Here is a 19,661-nt window from a genome sequence, read left to right as displayed (position 1 = left end):
GTAGGCATTACATTTTATACCCTACAATTATTTTTACTTTGCCCACAATTTTGTACGCATTTTTCCGATTATTTCCTAATAATTTCAGCCATATCTGTCAAAAACCTCTAATTGGACTGTATATTTTGAATCAGCACCGAGGGCGATGAACACAATGGACTCCCCAAAAAGGCTCACACCGTGAAAAACCAAAGTCTACAAAATAATTTCTGATAACTGTAAAGTAAAGCTGATTAAAATAGCTGAAACCATAGAGATAGGAAAGGAATTTGCTGGACATATTGCGAATGAATGTTTGGGTAGTTATGAGAAAGATCTGTTTACCGTAGGTGTTGCGGGTGCTCACAATCGACCAAAAACAACAACGTATCGATTATTCTGATGAGTTGATTCGATTGAAAAACGTGTAAAGATGCAATAATTTGCTTGTAAGGTTATGGCATCAGTATTTTGAAATTCGCATGGTATCATATTAATCGACAAGGGAAAAACTATAAACAGCGACTATTACGTAACGTTATTAGGACGTTTAAGCACGAAATCGCGATAAAACGGCCCCGTATTAAGAAGAAAGGGCTTTTTCATCCAGACAATACACCGTGTCGCAAATCAATGAAAAAATAGCAAAATTGCATGAATTGGGCTTTGAATTACTTCCGCATCCACTGTATTTTCCAGGTCTAGACACCAGCGACTTATTCTTGTTTTCAGACCTCGGAAGATGCTCGCCGAACAGAACTTTTGCGCTGAAGAAGAGGTAATCGAGGCTAAGACAAATCGTACTATATACATGGCAACAAAAAAAGGTTTTTTCTATGCTAGCCTATCAATTTTTATTTTTATCGGTGACAATAATATCAATCTCATTTATTTCGTTACAGACAGTTTTGGTGTTTGATTAATTCAACGAAACGCCCTCTATATTTAAACTTCTGTTCAATTTAAACTTCTGTGATTAACTACCATAAAATTAGCTTTTTCCATTTCCATGTAACAACACAATAACGACTATAAAAGAAAAACTCTCAGATATTATCTACGGAACGCTCAAAATCGTTTCGAACTGTTTTAGAACAATCAACAGTGAATATCCCCAGAGGAAATATATTATAAACGTCTAAATTCGTGTGGAAAATCTTTTCATTATACGTCACCACAGCGGTATCGCCTTGGTTTAACAATGAACAGAGTGGAACTTTATTTAAAAAGATTTTATCAAATACATATATTACACAAGTTGTAATGTTTGAAGACAATTTTTCTTTCTTTCCTTTCGAAAATAAAAAATAAATAAATAAATTACAAATTGTTAACGTATGTCACAAAATTTAGGAGTCTACAAATATAATATTAAAACGCATTTGTAAAACAAAAAATTGTTTATTTTCTCGAAATTAATTAGACAAGTCCTTTTTGTCAGTTGCACTGAATTTTAAAATAGTTCCCATTTTTCAAAACCAAAATATTCCACGCCGTAATTTTTATCGCGCTCTAGCCGAATGTGAAGAAGAAATACCATATTGACCTCCAAAAAAGTGGAAAACCAAAAAATTTTATCCGAAAAAGAGCGGAAAGATTGGTAACAAATGCAAAAAATAGAGTCGGCGTTTTCGTAAGAAAATTAGAACGCGAATACCATACTTCTCAGAGTACCTTATCTTGGGTATTAACAAGAAATTATGAAAAATACCGAAAAAATCTTAAGTATCTTAAATATATTCCAAACCAATTAACACGGATCTTGTCGTCAACAAATCGAAAAAGAAATGATTATTTTTATACGGAACAATATAAAAAAGTACCCTAATAATGTAAAAATAAAGCTATGGTCTAGTGTGTGATTTCGACATGAGGGATATCCACACTTTATGTGAGTCGAATAAGGAGGGAATCTGAAGACTCTGAATGTACAATAACAAATGCCTCACTATGTAAATTAGTTAATTTTGTACGTCAACATCACGTTGGAGACGATGTAATGTTTTGGCCGAACTTAGCGTTCTGCCTTTATGCAAGGACGATTCAAAATTGGCTACATCAAAATAACACCAAAACAAGATAAAGCACTTTTATCTCGCAAGGTGTATGATGGAGGATGGCAAGACTAAAATGAGGAACAATTTCGGCGTAGAATTTTTATAAAAAGTTAAATCCCTTTTATTCAATTCAAGTATCAACTTTGTTAGTTACTAAGCTGTCAATTATGGCAAATAAGAAAAAAAACTATTGGCACTCATACAAATATGAACTTAACAATATTAACATCAAATATTTTATTTCATGCTGTTGATATTTATGAAAAAGAAACAACTATTGAAAATACTCATATACTAGATTCAATTATTTAGGACAACTTATCTCGCTCTATTCTAGTTTTTTAACCTCTCTCATTTTAATCAATTCTTGTTGAAATTGTCTTGTTATAAAATTAAATGAATCTAAAACATACTTCAATACAAAAAGATTGCTATAGCGAATTTCGATGTATAGAGAATAGAGGTAAAGAAAATTATCTCATTTGCAAGAAAAGTTGAAAAAGTATCCAATTGTATACGATACATAACAATTCAAGCACCATCTAAACTAGCGCTGGTATAGATGAAGGGTATGGTATGAATGTAATAATTGTAGGTGAATTGAAGTAAGCCAAATTGAAAAATTTTATATCATTTTTGACTTACAAATGTAGTACATGTAGTAAATATAGCTTGGAAGAATTATTATAAAATTTACCCCGATGCTAATGTGGTGCCACCCCATTTAGGTGGTTTTCCTCACATCTACCTTCCATATTTGGATGTAACGCTGTGTTGAGGTGTATTGACTCTTTTGAATGAATAATTTGTAACAAAATTTTAAAAATCCTATGCAGATGTTGTAACTGGAGTATTTCACATCCACACAAATGCTCAGCAACTGTGGCACCCTTTACTTTTTGTTTAGTAGATAGTAGATAAGTAAGCGCTTACGTTCCAGAGTTGAAATGGTTAAAATAATTGTGCTATGTAATATCTAGATCCTCCAAAACGTTCCAGCGTAAATTTCCTCGTAAGGCGTTTTCACAGACTAATGAGAGATCAATTTACGAGCTCTTACAAGAGTCGGTAGTTTTCCGTCGTTCAAAACAGTAAGATTATGAGCAGTTCAATACCTCGTCGATCAATGGTTTTACCTCCCCATAGCTCGTTTTTCGAGTTGTAATCACCGAGGACAATCAATTTTCTATCAAACTTTAAAAAATTATTAATAAAAACTAATATTAAAACAGAAGAGACCCGAAATCAAGAACATTTAGAAGCATCAATTATAATTGATACTAGTAATAGTAAATATCGGTGTCTCTCTACCTGTAGCGGTGATATAACGATCCCTTTCAACAAGCTAACCTAAACTATAATTTTAGCTATTATGTAAAAACGTCTAAAGCACAACAAACTATATAAAAGACGATGATGATAATAACCAAAATATAAACCTTTTCTCTAGATTATTCGGTATAGAATGGTCAAATTTTATGTGTGGTCAATTTTACTGTGGATTGGAAACATGGACATTAAAGATATCGTCCATCAATAAACTAGAGGTCTTCGAAATGTGGACCCTTCGAAGAATGTTGCGTATACCATGGACAGACTGAGTGAGGAACGGAGATGTACTAAGAAGAGCGGGGACTGAGAGAGAGAGAGAGAGAGAGAGAGAGAGAGAGAGTTAGTTGTTTAACTTGATCAAGGGGCGAAAGGTTGAATACTTGGGTCACGTTCTTAGAAGAGAAAGATATACAATACCCTATTGATCATACAAGGAAAGAGAGGCGTAGGCCGAAAACAAATGTCATGGCTACGCAATATAAAATACTGGACTGGCATAAATAACACCGGTGAGCTGTGTCATGCCGCTACAAATAGATGTCTGACCATAAGATAATCGCCAACGCACTGTAGGTGTAAGGCAGTAGAAGAAGAAGAAAGATATGAAATCGTGGCTTGAAAAAAAATTGTCAAATGTATTATATTCTTACGAATAATTATTCATACCTATAATCTAAAGCAAAAGATCTTTTACTATAGGCTTATTACGGTACTGGTGGTAGTTTAACAAGGCAAGCCGCTATGTATTTCAACAGAAATCCTCTAGAGATTCCTAAACGGGAATAGAGAATAAGGGAACAATACGTGCCCTCTTCTATTATATATATTTTGTTTGTATACCACTACTCGAAATATGTTCTCCTCATGTCAATCAACAAAATTAAAATGAAAGAAACAAATATAATGTTTGTTATTTCATTAGAGGATTGGATCAACATGCATGTATTTGAATTGTTTTTAAGTGAAGCTCTAAAAATTATTTTAATCAATTCCATTATGCCCCATTCAGATTAATTGCTGTTGTGGAAGTCGAATGCTTTGAGTAATTATTGTCCGGGATTGATTGTCCCATAATTTGATATTTATTTCTATATTTGCACAGACATAGAACAACAACAACAAATCATGACCACCGAATCAAAGCTGATTGTATAATTCTAAAATCCGGGCCCAGAACCAAACATTCTGAAAACCTGAGCAACACACCAAGCATTTTTTAAGAAAAAATCTATGAAATTGAAACAAGTCTCCAGTTCAATGTAAACAGGAGATCATCAACGTGTCCGATAACCAGGCAGCCATTGGAGCTTTAAGCTCCAATATCATGAAATCCAAACTCGTATGGAATTACAAGAAAAATAAAGTTACCCTTCAATGGATTCCGAGACACACCGATATGAAAAGAAAAAATGAAATAAATGATAAGCTCGCGGGGACAGACAAGCTCTTCATGGAACCTGAACCCTTCTGTGGTATCAGGTACAGAACTATAGAAAAGTCATTTTAAAAGAAAGTAGATAGGAGTGAAATCAATTATTAGGGCAACCCACAGGGGCTGAGATAGACAAAGACTCTCCTGAGAAACTAAAATCAATTAACAAGAACAATCTCCGACAGGAGTCCTATCGGGGCACTGTCGCCTCAATAATACCTTAACGAGCCAGACTTAGAAGATAATGAGGCGTGCTGTTTTTTTTGCACAGAGGTCGAAACCTTTAGCTACAATTTATCGAACTACACCGTATGAAATAGAAGACGAAAATTTCTAGCAGCTACAGCTGTCCCACATTCCGCACTTTCTAAAAAGGAGTGTAATCAACAGATCAGCTGTAAACACATAATGATGAAAGGCACTCTATAAGCTTTCGGAAGCTTCTCTTATTTCCCTGAGCACAGGCAATATTTATTTTCTTGAATTGGTACAACCTATTTTGATGTTAAGCCACATCTCAATTAGTGTATGTTTGTCAGCTGTTTGTTTGATATGCGAAAAGTTTGTCGGGCGATATTGACTATGAAAAAAGTTAAACAAAGAGTTGTTGGAAATTTTGTGTTTCCAATGGAATTACGGCTTTCAGGAGTCTAGTTTCTGCGAACTAAAGGATTCGAGTGACACAAAGCATTCAGTGAAGGTCGTCGTTGCCAATCCATATCTTTTAACCAAGATAACATTGAAAAGTTACTGTTTGTATCATTACTGTTGGCATGACGAGATGTAAGTACATGGAAATGACGTCTAAAATATCCATCAATCTAGATTCAAAAATGACCCAAAACCAAGGAAACCACGTCGAAGTGGGTAGAAAATCAAGATAATGCCCTTCGTTTTCGATTACCGTGATGTTGTTCTCAATAAGATCGTTTCAGAGGATTAAACGGTTAATAAAAAGTACTAATGGTCTGTTTTGAGGCATCTACGTAAACGATCGGATTAGTGGGTAGGCAATTCATGGATTTATTACCATTATAATATTCCAGTATGATTATTTGGCCAAACATCTAACGAGAATTATCGCTCAGTCAGGACAGATTTATCTCCCTGTGACTTTTCTATCATTAAATTTCAAAAATCCGTACAGGAAACGCGTCATTGGAACCGTAAAAGGTCATTAGTATAAGGCACTGAATGCCATCCCAGTCGAGGTTTACAATAAATATATGGAAAATTCGACTTGCAGATTTGCAATAAAGAAGTCGGGATCCGGCTCAAATTTAATCACATGGTATATGTTAGTGCAATCGGTTTTTTGTTATTTCTCGATAAACTAGTTGAAATATTTTAAAATATTTTCCTTTTTTTATCTGACGTGTCTTTTCGAACGTTCCACTGCACTTCATTAAACTATTATAGTTTCTAGCAATAAATATAATAATTATCCAGGACAATATCGAAAGTTATCTAGATCACTTTCGCCTCCAAACAACAACGAATAAATTCTTAATAAGTGTAACACGCATTACTTTTTTAATTTACTGAAAATGTATCTAATACACATTCCCTTATCTACTATTATTTAATTAATAATACCCAATATGTTCTAAAATCAATTGGTTTTATTGCTGTTAATATTTTTCATTATACACAAACATCTATATATTGTAGAGCGCTTATCTTTAGTACTTAATCGAAATTACATTGAATAGGCATTACTGTATGCATACAACTAATATTTTTCTAAACGTGTTCAATATTCTCCCTTGTGTTGGAGTAACATTAAAAATTAACTGGAATGAAACATTATTACTTTCGATAATATCACCAATTTTATTATTGCTTCTATTATAGATTGTCAATATTAATTTCTGCTTTTTTCATTCCCTTTCTATATTTTATAGTTATTTTTGTATTTAGTTCACAGTACATACATGTTGCTGATTATACGAGGTCTGGCTATTAAATAACGAGACTGGTTACGAAAAAGGGTTTTATTATAAAAATTATTCTACATTCGAATGCTCCCCTTCCAATATACTTCCCTCCCCACGCCATACACCTTTCCATACTTTTTTTTCCATTGATCGAAGCAGTGTTGGAAGTCTTCTTTGGTGAGCGCCTTTAGGAGCTCTGCCGTTTTTTGCTTTACCGCTTCCATCGACTCAAATCCCTTTCAAAGCAGATCTTTTTCTAACCTTTCAAGGAAATCTGAACAGACCCGTTGACCCAAGAGCTTTTGGTCAGCTGTCGGATTTTTTGGCACCAACTTCGTACACACTTTTGTCATGTGTAATTCCTCGTGTAAAATTTTTCTAACCGTTTCTTTATCGGCGTTTACAGCCTTGGCAATCATCCGGTTGCTCATTCGACGATCTGCATGCACAATTTGGTTGATTTTGGTCACTGTTTCCGGAGTTGAAACAGTCACAGGGCGACCTGGTCGCTGGTCATCTTCAGTGCTCCCTCGGCCCTCACCAAAGCGCTTACACTACTCAAAAACACGCACACGTGATAGAGAATTGTCTCCATAGGCCTCTTGCAACAATTTATAGCACTCAGAGGGAGTTTTTTTCAATTTAACGAGAAATTTGAGATTGATACGTTGTTTTTCGCCACACATAGTCTTAGGCACGAGTAAAAAACACGTTCGTTTCAAACCTCTTCTGCACAAATACTACAATAGTGAGGGAAATGTGTTTTGGGACGTGCATAGACAAGATATCTAGTTATCCAACGCACTATTCGTTTTCCACCCTACCCGCCTAGGGCGCCCTCTAGGCGTGCAGTATCGTTATTTAATAGCCAGACCTCGTATATGATTTGCTATTTCATAAATATTATTAGAAATTTTCATCAGCTCCAGTTTCTGAGTTTTTACTAAAACTTCGTTTTAATGGTCTTCTCTGATATGTAAACTTTGGAAAATGAAGTATCAGAGACAGACAATAATCAGACATCATATTCGTATCTTAGAAACCCTGGTAGCATTCTTCCGAAAAACTGGTTTAGACCTTAAAGAAGTATATTTAAGAAAGTTGTTATCTTTCAATTTATCAATACGCTCTGAAGCACTTTTCAATCACAAGAAAAATGTCTTTATAGATATTGAAAGCCGCGTATTTATAAAAATAATCCACTCAGCTTTGATAAAATTCTAGCAGAGATTATAAGAATGTTTTTGCTAGCATTTTTTCACCTGTTTGTATAGTTTGTACTTCGATTTTGTGCTATGAGACTTAATTTAAACTTTGCGCACTTATTCTTTTTTGTATCTTTTTGTATCCTCTGCACAAGAATAAAAAAGATGGAGGTAGTTGACGAACTAAAAGATCGAGATGCAACCATCAAGAGGCTTTTAGAGTTAGTTACACTAAACAGTGAAAAATAAATTATCAATAATCAAACTAAAAAATAATTCTTAGTAAAAGAATAAAATTGCTAATGATAAAATTAATGTTAATATTATAAAAGCGTGGGTTGCTTTATACAACTAACTTTGCGTTTCGGAATGAAACTAGTAAAAAATGATAACGAGTCCTAAATTTTGATATAACAATTTTAATCAAGTTCGGTAAATGGGGAATAAAGGAACGGAAAGACCTACTTAGGAAGTAATTTTCGGTAACAGAAACTAATAATAGGAATCGAACCCAAATCTATTGGGTTTCGCGCTAGAAACTTGATCAGTTAAGCTATGCTAGAGACACCGCATTTATATTTTAGTCACCTACATTAGAAACCAACAGAAAAACACTCCCGTCCACTTTACCGTAGATAGCCATTTCGAGCTTATTAAGAAAAGAAACAAATAATGGACACTCACTACTCAGTGAATAATTTTCAGTAATCGAAAAAATTTTCTGGACTAGATCAGACTCAGATCTACTGGTTTAAAAACACAAAGTTAGTTTAAAATAACATGTTATGGTTAGCGTTGTATTTATTATGTTTGTAATCAACCTCTGTGTGACAACATTAATTTGTCGCCAGCAGTAGGTATCAAAATTGTATGTATTTCTTTATTAGCTTTACCGTCTAACACATCTCTGTTGTTTAACTGATTGCTATACATGAAAATTGCATGTGTAAGCAAATGTATATAGCAAACGTTTATCAATTAGCAAAATGCGAAGTAATCGAAAACAAATCAAACATAATAACTGACCGGGATATATGCACTGGTAATTTTAATCACGGGAAAATTTATTAGCTTTATATAAAACTTTGTTAAAACAAATAGAGTAAATGCTTATTATTACAATTGCAAAACTGAAAATTTTAACGAATAGTATATATCAAATGTTGTACTTTATTTATTAATTAATGGGTTGCATCGAAAAGTTACGTAAATTTACCATTTCGTCGACAACATAATCTTCAAAACTATCTTATTCACATTACAGTAACGGAATTAACAAACTAACAAGGAATAAGATCTACTCAAACCATTCCTTAAAAACAGAAAAAAATTGAATAAACCACTTAACAGAGTAGACAAGAGACAACAGAATACACGGAGAGGCGACCTGAAGTCATAGAAGAAATCAAAAATACGAAATAGAAAACTACGAAAAAATATCTAGTTATAATAACATTTATAAATAGATAAGAAATTTCTGAAAGGTAACAGAGCGATAGGGTCGTTATCAAAAATACTGAGAGCAAAAAACCTTCCAAGAGCAATCAAATAATAGTATTTTATGGACTATCAACTTGAATAATTCCATAATCTAATTGATCCCCGCTCGAATCAATATCTTTTTTCAATCAAAATTGTTACATCGACTAATTAATTAGAACGAATATTCTATTTGTATCTAGAATTTCTATTTAACGTTCTCTGCGATTTAAATAAGCAATAATTCAATAAGCAGCATCCCTAATTATTTTCCATCGACCTTTTCTCGTGTTGATATAATCAAAAGGTTTTCAATTAAAAGAGGCAATCAGAATTTGTCTAATAAAAGATCCGATTTATTTACATAATGTCCCTTATTAATGTAATAAAGTAAAAAGTAAATACGGAGCGGTGGTTCATTCGGAAAAAGTAGCTGTAGGCGTATTTCATTTGAGTTAGTGGAGATAAAGGAAAATGGTATTTTGTTGTTTGTGTATTAAAAAGAGATGAAGAAAAGCTGCCGGTTATTGCCATAACTCTACGAATCGACTTTGCAACTATATTGAAACCCATTTATTTAAATAAAAATTGAGACGTGAATCTAAATAGTACATTGAAACTCTGCAAATATCCATAATTTACTTATTCTTTTTATTTCTTCTATCACGATTGCTGAAAACACATGATTTTTCGTATATAATTTCTACAAAAACGGCATCTACTGAAAACAGTGGAAAAGGCATTTCAAAATTCCATCAAGGTACTTCAAATTCGTGCTTTATGATTAGTTCATCTGTATTTTGTCTACTAGAGTAGTAACAGCTGGCATTACTGCATTTTAAATATCAATATCCTTAAGTACCAAGCTCTGACTGCAATTGAGTTTCTGCTACCACAAATTATTTGTAACTAAAATTAACGAACTGCCCCCAGACCCAAAAAAAAAACAAAAATTCATACTGAACACACTGTTTACACTATTACTACACCAACACTCACAATTACACTGTCTGAGGCGAGTTTCGCTAACCAAGTTATCGTCTTCAGAGACTGAAGGTAAACTAAAATCTATTAACTGCTTTATACTAAATTTTCTCACCAATAAACCCGCGAATAATAATTTCAGCGGGAAAACCTCCTTAGTGCGAACCTTCACATTAATTTCTTAACTACTAAACTATTATGTCATTATTCAAACTATTCTTACATTTAGCAATTTTAATTCTTTCAAATCCATCCGACAATTTATTATTGGATACATTTTTTAACTATTTTTTTTTATTTCATGATTAGGACCGGCAGCGTGTTCGGCAATATTCGATTTTGCAGTCCGTCCATATTTTAAATGAGTTTATGCTCTTTAAACCGAACATTAACGGATCTCTTAGTTTGTCCGATAATATATACCGCTCTTTTACAAATTTGGTATTTTATCCTAACGATTGCCAAATTACTTTTTTTATGTATAGTTGGATTTATAAACCAATTTAAAACCCATTCTATTAAAAATTCCTTCGAATCCTTTTGTATCAACAGCATTGAGAGGTACCAGAGCAAAAAAATTAGTATAAAAAAGGTAAGTCAAGTTATTAGGTTTTAGTTTACCTTCAGTTTCTGAAGACGATAACTTGGTCATCGAAACGCGCGTCGTACAGTCTAATTGTGCGTGTTGGTGTAGTGGTAGTGCGTTCAGTACGAATTCTATACACGAAATATAAATAACATTTTTGTTTCACAAAAAGAACGTATTCCACCAAGGACTATCGAAGTTTATTTTTTTTTCCTTTGACTTTCTTTGAAAAACTAGCACAAGAAGTTTGTCGAGCGTAATTAACTGTTCGCTAATTAATTGAGATCGTTAAAAATCGCATCCGCTGCAGATGTTAATTTTCAAGCTCTTGCCGGGTTGCGAGACGAGGCCGTTCAAGCTCTTCAAGCAGCAACATGAAAAGTGTGTATTTTAATATTTACACAAGACTCTTAATTAATTTATGTTTCTCAGTTAGATAAATTTAATGTACAAAATAAATACACAGTCAGTATACTCCTCCATTTAATTTAGGTAATTATGTGAAATTATGTTGTACGTATTTAGTATGAGGAATTGAATGATAATTATACTTACCACATGATTCAACTATCCATTCAAACATTCGTTTATATATATATATATATATATATATATATATATATATATATATATATATATATATATATATATATATATTACTATATGAAATACGAGGTCTTGCTATTAAATAACGAGACTGCCCGTCTAGAGGGCGCCCTAGACTAGACGGGTGGGATAAAAAACAAGTAGTACGTTGGGTATCTAGATATCTTGTCTATGCACGTTTCAAAACACGTTTCCGTCACTATTATAGTATTTGTGCAGTGGCGGTTTGAAACAGACGTGTTTTTTTCTCGTGTCGAAAACAGGAGCAAATTTCTCGTTAAATTAAAAAAACTCCGACTGAGCGCTATAAATTGTTGCAAGAGGCATATGGGGACAATTCTCTATCTCATACGCGTGTTTTTGAGTGGTGTAAGTGCTTTAGTGAGGGTGGAGAGAGCAAATTAAAATTCAAGGCAATGTTGATCGTTTTTTTCGACATTAACGGTATCGTTATGTCTGAATGGGTTCCAGAGACTGTCAACCAGACTTATCATCTATCAGTTTTGGCAACACTTCGAGAACAGGTTTGTAAAAAACGGCCCGAGTTGTGAAAGAGCAACTCGTGGATTTTACACCAGAAAAAAGCACCTGCCCATAACGCGCTATCTGTGAAGCAGTATTTGGCCAGTAAGCGCACTCCGAAACACCCGCCGTACTCACCAGATTTGGCACCGTGCGACTTTTTTTGTTTCCGAAAATGAAATCTACTTTGAAAGGAAACCGATTTGAGTCGATGGAAGCGGTAAAGCAAAAAAAGACAGAGCTCTTAAAGGCACTCACCAAAGAAGACTTCCAGAACTGCTTCGATCAATGGAAAAAAACGTATGGAAAGGTGTGTGACGAGGAAAGAGGAGTATATTTGAGGGGAGCATTCGAATGTAGAAGAATTTTTATAATAAAACCCTTTTTCGTAACTAGTCTCGTTATTTAATAGCCAGACCTCGTATACTAAAGGAAAATAATAAAAGGATTATCTACCAAAAAAGGGTCTGATATAAGTAATAAATACAAAAGCGTAAAACCCATGGAAAACAAGATATTTCCAAAAAATATAAAATACGAATATTTTTGACCTTTCACCTCTGACTTAAAAACTTGCGATCATGTAATTATATGTGAATTTTGGGAATAGTTTTAGGTTGCCAAAATACAAGTTTTTACGTGGTAATATACTGGGTTTGACGATTTTCCGAGATATTCACCTAATTTGACCTAAGATGACTGGACTAAGAAAGGATCATATCAAATGACTGCGACTCGATTAAATTCGATCAGTTTCCAAACAGCAATAAATGTGATCCGGCTTAGTTTCCGAACATTTAGATCATGATCGATCATGGCTTACGAAAAATCCTGTAAGAAACTAAATGAACGAAAACCAAAACTAGCTCTATTGGAGTCGAATGAGAAACCAGTGCAAGTTTATTACATTTAAAACAGTTTTTATTGATGTAAAATCTAACTAATTTGATTAGATATTTAAATTGAATGCTCTGATTTGAATTATTCTAAATTCAACTACAACCACTATTAGATAATTGCATAAGGAAATACTACTCTAGTGAAAATATTTCATTAATGAAGTTTAAACAATAAAATGAGAACTCAGGAAATAATCCGTCGGGCAAATTAGAAATTGGCATAGAGATTTGACGTCTCTCTCAACTATATCCTCCGTGTAACCCTAATTACGTGATAAAATCAACATCGAATTCCCAGACTACTCGAGATGTAACTTACTAATTGCTCCAAGTGCAGGTAAACTTTCAAAGTAGATCTTATTTATATAACCATTAGATACAGGGATGTCCGGCCGTTATTGCTTTTAACTTGAATGTACAATAGGAGATTCTGTTTAACCTACCCAAGTCAAATAGTGAATTTGTTAAAGCCAAGTTTTGTTACCGTTCCTGAATCACTATATTCAAATTATCTCCTGGGGGGATTACCATCTTATCATTAATCAACTAGATTTTATTCTCGTAAAGTTGTCTATACAATCCGTAAACATTTTTATATATTTAATCGTTTTTAACTACTTTGTCTTTAGTTACTTCGTCTATTTGTTGACTTACTATTACTTAACCCTCTACATCTAACATCACTCCAAATTTTGGATTTTTCTTTGAATTTGTGATCTAAATTTTTACAGTCCTTCAATACCCTATCGACTTTAACGGTAACTACTGCTGAAATCCACAGCGTCTTCGAAATGCAGGAATCATTTCTTCAATGGTGATGTTTTGACATAAATTGTGATGTAATTTGCAGTTTTCAATAAATAAAGAATTTTTTTAACTACCCCCAATTTGTCAAATTTACATCTATCATTTCGTGTAGAAAGATCATAAAATCCGATGAATCGAATCAGAAAACGAAAACTATTCTAAATATGTCAAGTCCTAAACCAACCGCTGCTCAAAATTAAAAAATCAGACAGATTTTGATGGCTCCTAATAAAAAACACCTGCTAGATATAACAATCCTAAAAATACTCGAAATTCAATAATATCAGCGTCTCTACAATTCAAAATATTATCATCGAAAAACTCTTGTACACTTTTCTTATTTTTTGCATTTCACCTAACTATACTGGCAATTTGTTTGGCCGTGTCGTGTTTGTCTCCAAGGCTTTTTTCTCTTTCTTTAGCTACAGAATTTTATTTTCAGAAAATAGTTGACTAATATAATACGTTGTACCAATATAATAATTATTGTCTTTTTCTTCAATCTTCAATTTCCTCATGTTCATTATCGCCCTCGTGTTCAGTCGAAAGGCCTAATTTGGACGTTATATTCTATAACGTCTTCTATTCATATTTGTATTGTTTATTGCTTGAACAAACCACACAAAATCCAAAACACATCGAAATGCTTGAATACATATTTAATCACTCTGGGACTATTAGTCCCAAAGCAAGTGTGAACGCATGGCTTTGAGGATTTGTAAAGCAATAAAACTAAACCACTTTATGAAACTCAGGCGAAGAATTCACAGAAGAGTAGTTTGAGATGTCTTTATTGCACAATCACCTAGATGTAAAAATTTTTGTTTAATAAAAAATATAAATTGGAGTTCGCGACAAACCTAGGGTTAAGAATCGCTCTGCATTACTTTTGGAGTCGCAATTTATGATTATTTAGTCGTAAAAATTAACAACAAAATCACATACTTCAAATACATAAATTCCAAAGTTAAATCAATGAAATTAACATCCACTGAAGATTCAAGACGAAATACTACAACAGTAGACATGCTGCTTTGACTTATTATGCGATATAAATAGTACTACAAATTCTTATAAAAATGGAATTTTGATATCAAAAATATTGGATTTAAATCTTAATGTACCGTCATTATATACGCTGGAAACATTCTGTTTAAGCGCAATCTGCATCTAGTTACCAACTAGGCTACACGTTCACACTTAAACCCATCGATATTAAGTTAAGTTAGAGACTGTTATTGTCTAACCAGGTCCACCGAGGACTAAATCAAAGACATCCGCTAGTTTACTCTCAACTATCAAAACTGATAAAGAAGTACCGAAGATAACTGATGGGATAAACAAGAATATAGTTTTTATAATAGGAAATGAAGAGGCCAAACATTCACCGGAAAAGAAACAATGCCTTTTATTAGCCCGTAGATTTTCTGTTGTATAGGAATGTGTTCCTATAAGAAAGAGTTTCAAAAAACATATTAGAAGTGCTCTGGAGGAGGAACATGTAACTTTTACTCTGCTAGATCCAAAAAGAATAATATTAGGTTTGGTAGAAACCAAACAGCACTAGAATTCTTTAGTATTGCAAATAAACGCAATAGATGGTTCAGACAAATACCTGTAGAAGCTTTAAAATACCGTAATTTTTTTGAAACTGGTGGTCATACGTTACTAGAATTGAAATAATATTTATATTGAGAAATAACCAAAATTATGAGTTTAGTAGAAGTACAAATGTATGTGTATGACTTTATGTACCTCTAACGTAAACGATATTTATAGTTAGAAAAAAAATTATGAAGAATAAAATAAATAGTAACAACTAATCGAATATGATGAAAAATTCTATGAATGTTTCATATGATGTAGATATTCTCTCGGAGGTAGAGATGTAATTTCGAATAAATTCATAAATGAAACGGTTTTCATTACGTCCGAAACACTTAAATGTAATAAAATATTCTCAAAGTTAAGCGCACAGTACGCTGCCAACATCTATTATATGGCCAGACTAAATTGGATATAAATATTTAATTTAATTACAGAAAAGTGTGTGTACTCTTCATCTGCCCGAACTTGATTTGATTCACTCACTTTTTTCATTTTTCATCCAGAATTTATCGCTGTGAAATGATGAAAAATGTTTAGGGTGAATTCAATTTGAATTTTGGTGTGGTTTTCCGAAATTCAACATTTTTATTACTTTTTAGGTCGTGAATTGAAAAATAATTATAAATATAAAATTATCTGAAATCTAGATCGAGAGATGTTACCGAAATCAACTATTTGAATAGAATTTTTTACTTAGTATCTAAAATTAAAATAAATTTGAACAAACAAACGTAGAATTTCTCCCGCACGTGTGATAAAAAGGAAAGCAATTCTTATAGAAAATTATTTTAACATAAAATCCATACTCAAATTCAATTTCTTTGTAATTTCATATTTTATTTTCACTTCGATTGAATCAATTTATTTTTTTTAATAAAACCCCTTATATACTCTATATTAATGACTTTCTCCTTATTGGCGAAAACAGTGAAGATGGATTGAATTTTGATAACGGTAAAGTGATAGCTCCGAATTTCAACTATTGTTGATAGTAATGAAATTCCAAATGTTGCTCGGAAAGACAATAAAGTTGTTAAGATGGTGTCGAATTTCGTATGTGAAACGTTATGACAAAAAAATTAGAGATACGTCAACAATGATCTCCCCAAGAGAGTTAGTGAATATACAATTCAATACATGACTGGTATTACTTAGTTGACAGTATCATGGGATACTATAAAATCTTAGTGCTAAGTAAAAATTGGCATTGGCAAGTACGTGGATTCTATCTATCATCTATTAGATTTCACAATGGCAAAAGCGAGGCTTCCATATCGGCCAGTGAAAAATGCATCAAGAAACCATGCAAAGGACACGTCTTCGATAGATTTCAGACTCGAGGTACCTGAAACTTTGTGTAAACGTAGACAGAGAAAACCAACCAGAGCCGCAATTCAATTGAAAGTGACATTCAAGCTACAAAGTACAGAGCTCTTGCGCCACATCGGCCAGTTTGGTCCGAAAAAAGGATTAAGTACAAATTTCCAAGTATACAGGAGTTCCCCAAACCATTGTGGTATGCTACAACAAAAAAATAACTGCTTCATATATTTCTACACCACAAAAAAAGGAATATTAGCTCGACATGACAGATGTGTCATTCTTCTTCTGTAATTAACGAAAAAATAATAAATATATTGTATAATATATTATATAAATATATTGATTTTACAAAAAATACGTGTTTTATTGTATTTAAAAATATTATCTATTTTAAAATATATGGTTGTGGGTTACAAGAAGTTAAAAAACATATTAAAAATGATTTCCAAACACGTCTCTCTATACTGTTGAACAATCCGGATTATAAAATAGCAGATTAAAATGGAACAGTATTTTTATTTTTCCTATACATTTTGAATATAGAAACAGATATAAATGTTGGACCATTTTGTTCATTTATTCAAACTAAAATAATCCTGTGCTGAAAACCACAATTTGTAAAAGATCAAACCGAAACGATTGCCGGCAATGAAATGAAAAACTTGACTATAAATGAAATAAATCTTTCATCAAATCAAGAATTTAAACAAAAATTTTTATTCTCTGCGAAAAATGAGATAATACCAAATACTAATGCATTAGTCAAACGCCAATCGTCAACTCCCAGGGTGACTGTAGCCATGTGTAAAATTTTCCAAACTATGCAACGCCATCATTAATCACACAATCGAGTAATTAGTAATATTATCAAATTTACAATACGCGAGATAATCGTTATAACTACAAACAAACGAACACAATACATATGTATACCATTCCTATTGGCATATCAATCGTACAATATCGGTAATTGTCATACAGGCTATTTGCGAAAATGCCGGCCGTAGGGGATTCGTCCCCGTTAAAATTTGATTACAATCTCAAAATCCCTTGAAACGTACTGCAGTCAAACTCTCAATTCCTATATTCAATGACAATATTCGTTTACGTGTCATACATGGTTTAAAATGAGACTTTACTTCCATACAACCATTCACAAGAGATCACAATATGTATAGTTCTTCCAAAATCAGTTGTAGATTATGAAAACACTTGCCGACAATTTTGTTTGATCTACCATAGGTGTAGATACCTAGATTTTATGAATTTATTATTTTTATAAATAGTATTCGTTAAAAGGCAATCGAATCATTTTAAATTGGGCGGCATTATAGGCCGTTATTCAGACAGATTCACTTCATTGTAGTCCTAGTTGGAGCTTGGAAAAAACTCATTATTATACTTACTACAACTGAATATTAAATTATAAAACGTATATAGTTGACTAAAATGTACCTACTGTTTGGTTTAAACAGGGTACTAGACGTAACCAGAGCCCTTTTTGTACCGCATCGGTTTTTTTTCTGGAAAATGAAATTTAAGAGCAAAAATCATAAGGGAAAATAAATTCTTTGTAAATATAACAAAAGAAAATTTTCCAATTCCAAAGTATAAATAATAATGGTAGTCAGAATCGCCTGAACTAGAGTCATCATTTGATTGAATTATGAAGGGTTGTAAAGAGGGTGATACCACATACTCATCTTCTTCTTTGATAACATGTTCAACACAGTTTTTTCAAACTTCTTGGCGGTCTGCCGCTACTTTCTTTACGAGTTCTACAAACTCCTTACTTAGTTTTGGAGATTTTACGTTTGCCCATATTAACTCTTTAGGGTTCAATATGCAATAGTAAGGAGATAATCTGAGAAGAGTATGACCCTATTCTTTGCACAACTTGTCAATATAATAAATTTCCTCTAACTTTAGACTTTTAATAACAGTAATCAATTCTTTGGTTGTTGGGCTTTTTCCACGATCGCTGACAGGAATAGGAATATTTCTTACAGACATAATAAATGCTAACATTTGAGCTTTGTTACTATTACTATTTGGTATCTTAAGGAGTTACCACGAGTGATAGGATGCGTTGTCCATAACGATTACTGACTGTCGTGGAGTCTTACATAAAAGCTGTTAATTCAACCACTTTTCATATAATTCTGCTGTCATATTTTCATGATAATCAGCTGCACAGTTTTTATAATGCGTCTCCCTTTAGAACATGGCCCATTCAAACGGCGATTTTTACTATTGTCAACCCAAACGAAATTTGCTTCATCGTGACTGTCATACCATGTTTCATCGAAATAAATTATGTGTCTATTAGAACTTCGGTAGTCTTTTATTTAACGCAAATAATCTTGTTGCCATGGAACTATCCTTGACGATTCGGTTATTGCCATTCGTTTATTAAGTTTTTTGTGTTTAAAACCACGTGCTGACGGAACTTGATCGCAATGTTTCTGAACTGGTATATGTAATTGTTTTCTGAATAATTTGCTACCTTTTACTGTATTACTTTTAATTTCGCAACCCTGTTTTCCTTATAAAAACTATACATTATCATACGTATAAAATCTTGAGTAGCTTTGTCAATTGATTTCAGTTTTTCTTTACATGTTTTTCGGTTCTGTGAATAATTCACAACAAACCCTTTCAATAAAAAAAAATTTATTTACTCTAGTTAATTCAGCAATTCTTATTTTGATTGTTTTATTAGATTTCTGAATATTTTCCTTTTTTAAACATTCGAATATAATTAAAATAACTTGTTGTGTTTGTATATCTAAATCTTTATTAAAATTCATACCTGTCTTTATTCTCACTACACTGAGCAATTTTATTGTCTTCATTCGCCCACGGTCTTAAGACCATATTCCTATTTATTTAAAGAAATTTATGA

General features: G+C 32.8%; 1 protein-coding gene across 2 annotated transcripts in view; it reads left to right on the top strand.

The window, feature by feature from the left end:
- LOC130898412 (uncharacterized) overlaps nucleotides 1-19,661 on the top strand; it is a 179,947-nt gene that overhangs the window by 154,758 nt on the left and 5,528 nt on the right. The gene's annotated exons all lie outside the window — the stretch shown is intronic.

The sequence above is a fragment of the Diorhabda carinulata genome, chromosome 10 (genome assembly GCF_026250575.1).
Source record: "Diorhabda carinulata isolate Delta chromosome 10, icDioCari1.1, whole genome shotgun sequence".
In the NCBI taxonomy this organism is placed as follows: Eukaryota; Metazoa; Arthropoda; class Insecta; order Coleoptera; family Chrysomelidae; genus Diorhabda; species Diorhabda carinulata.
This window is presented reverse-complemented; position numbering and strand designations above follow the sequence as displayed.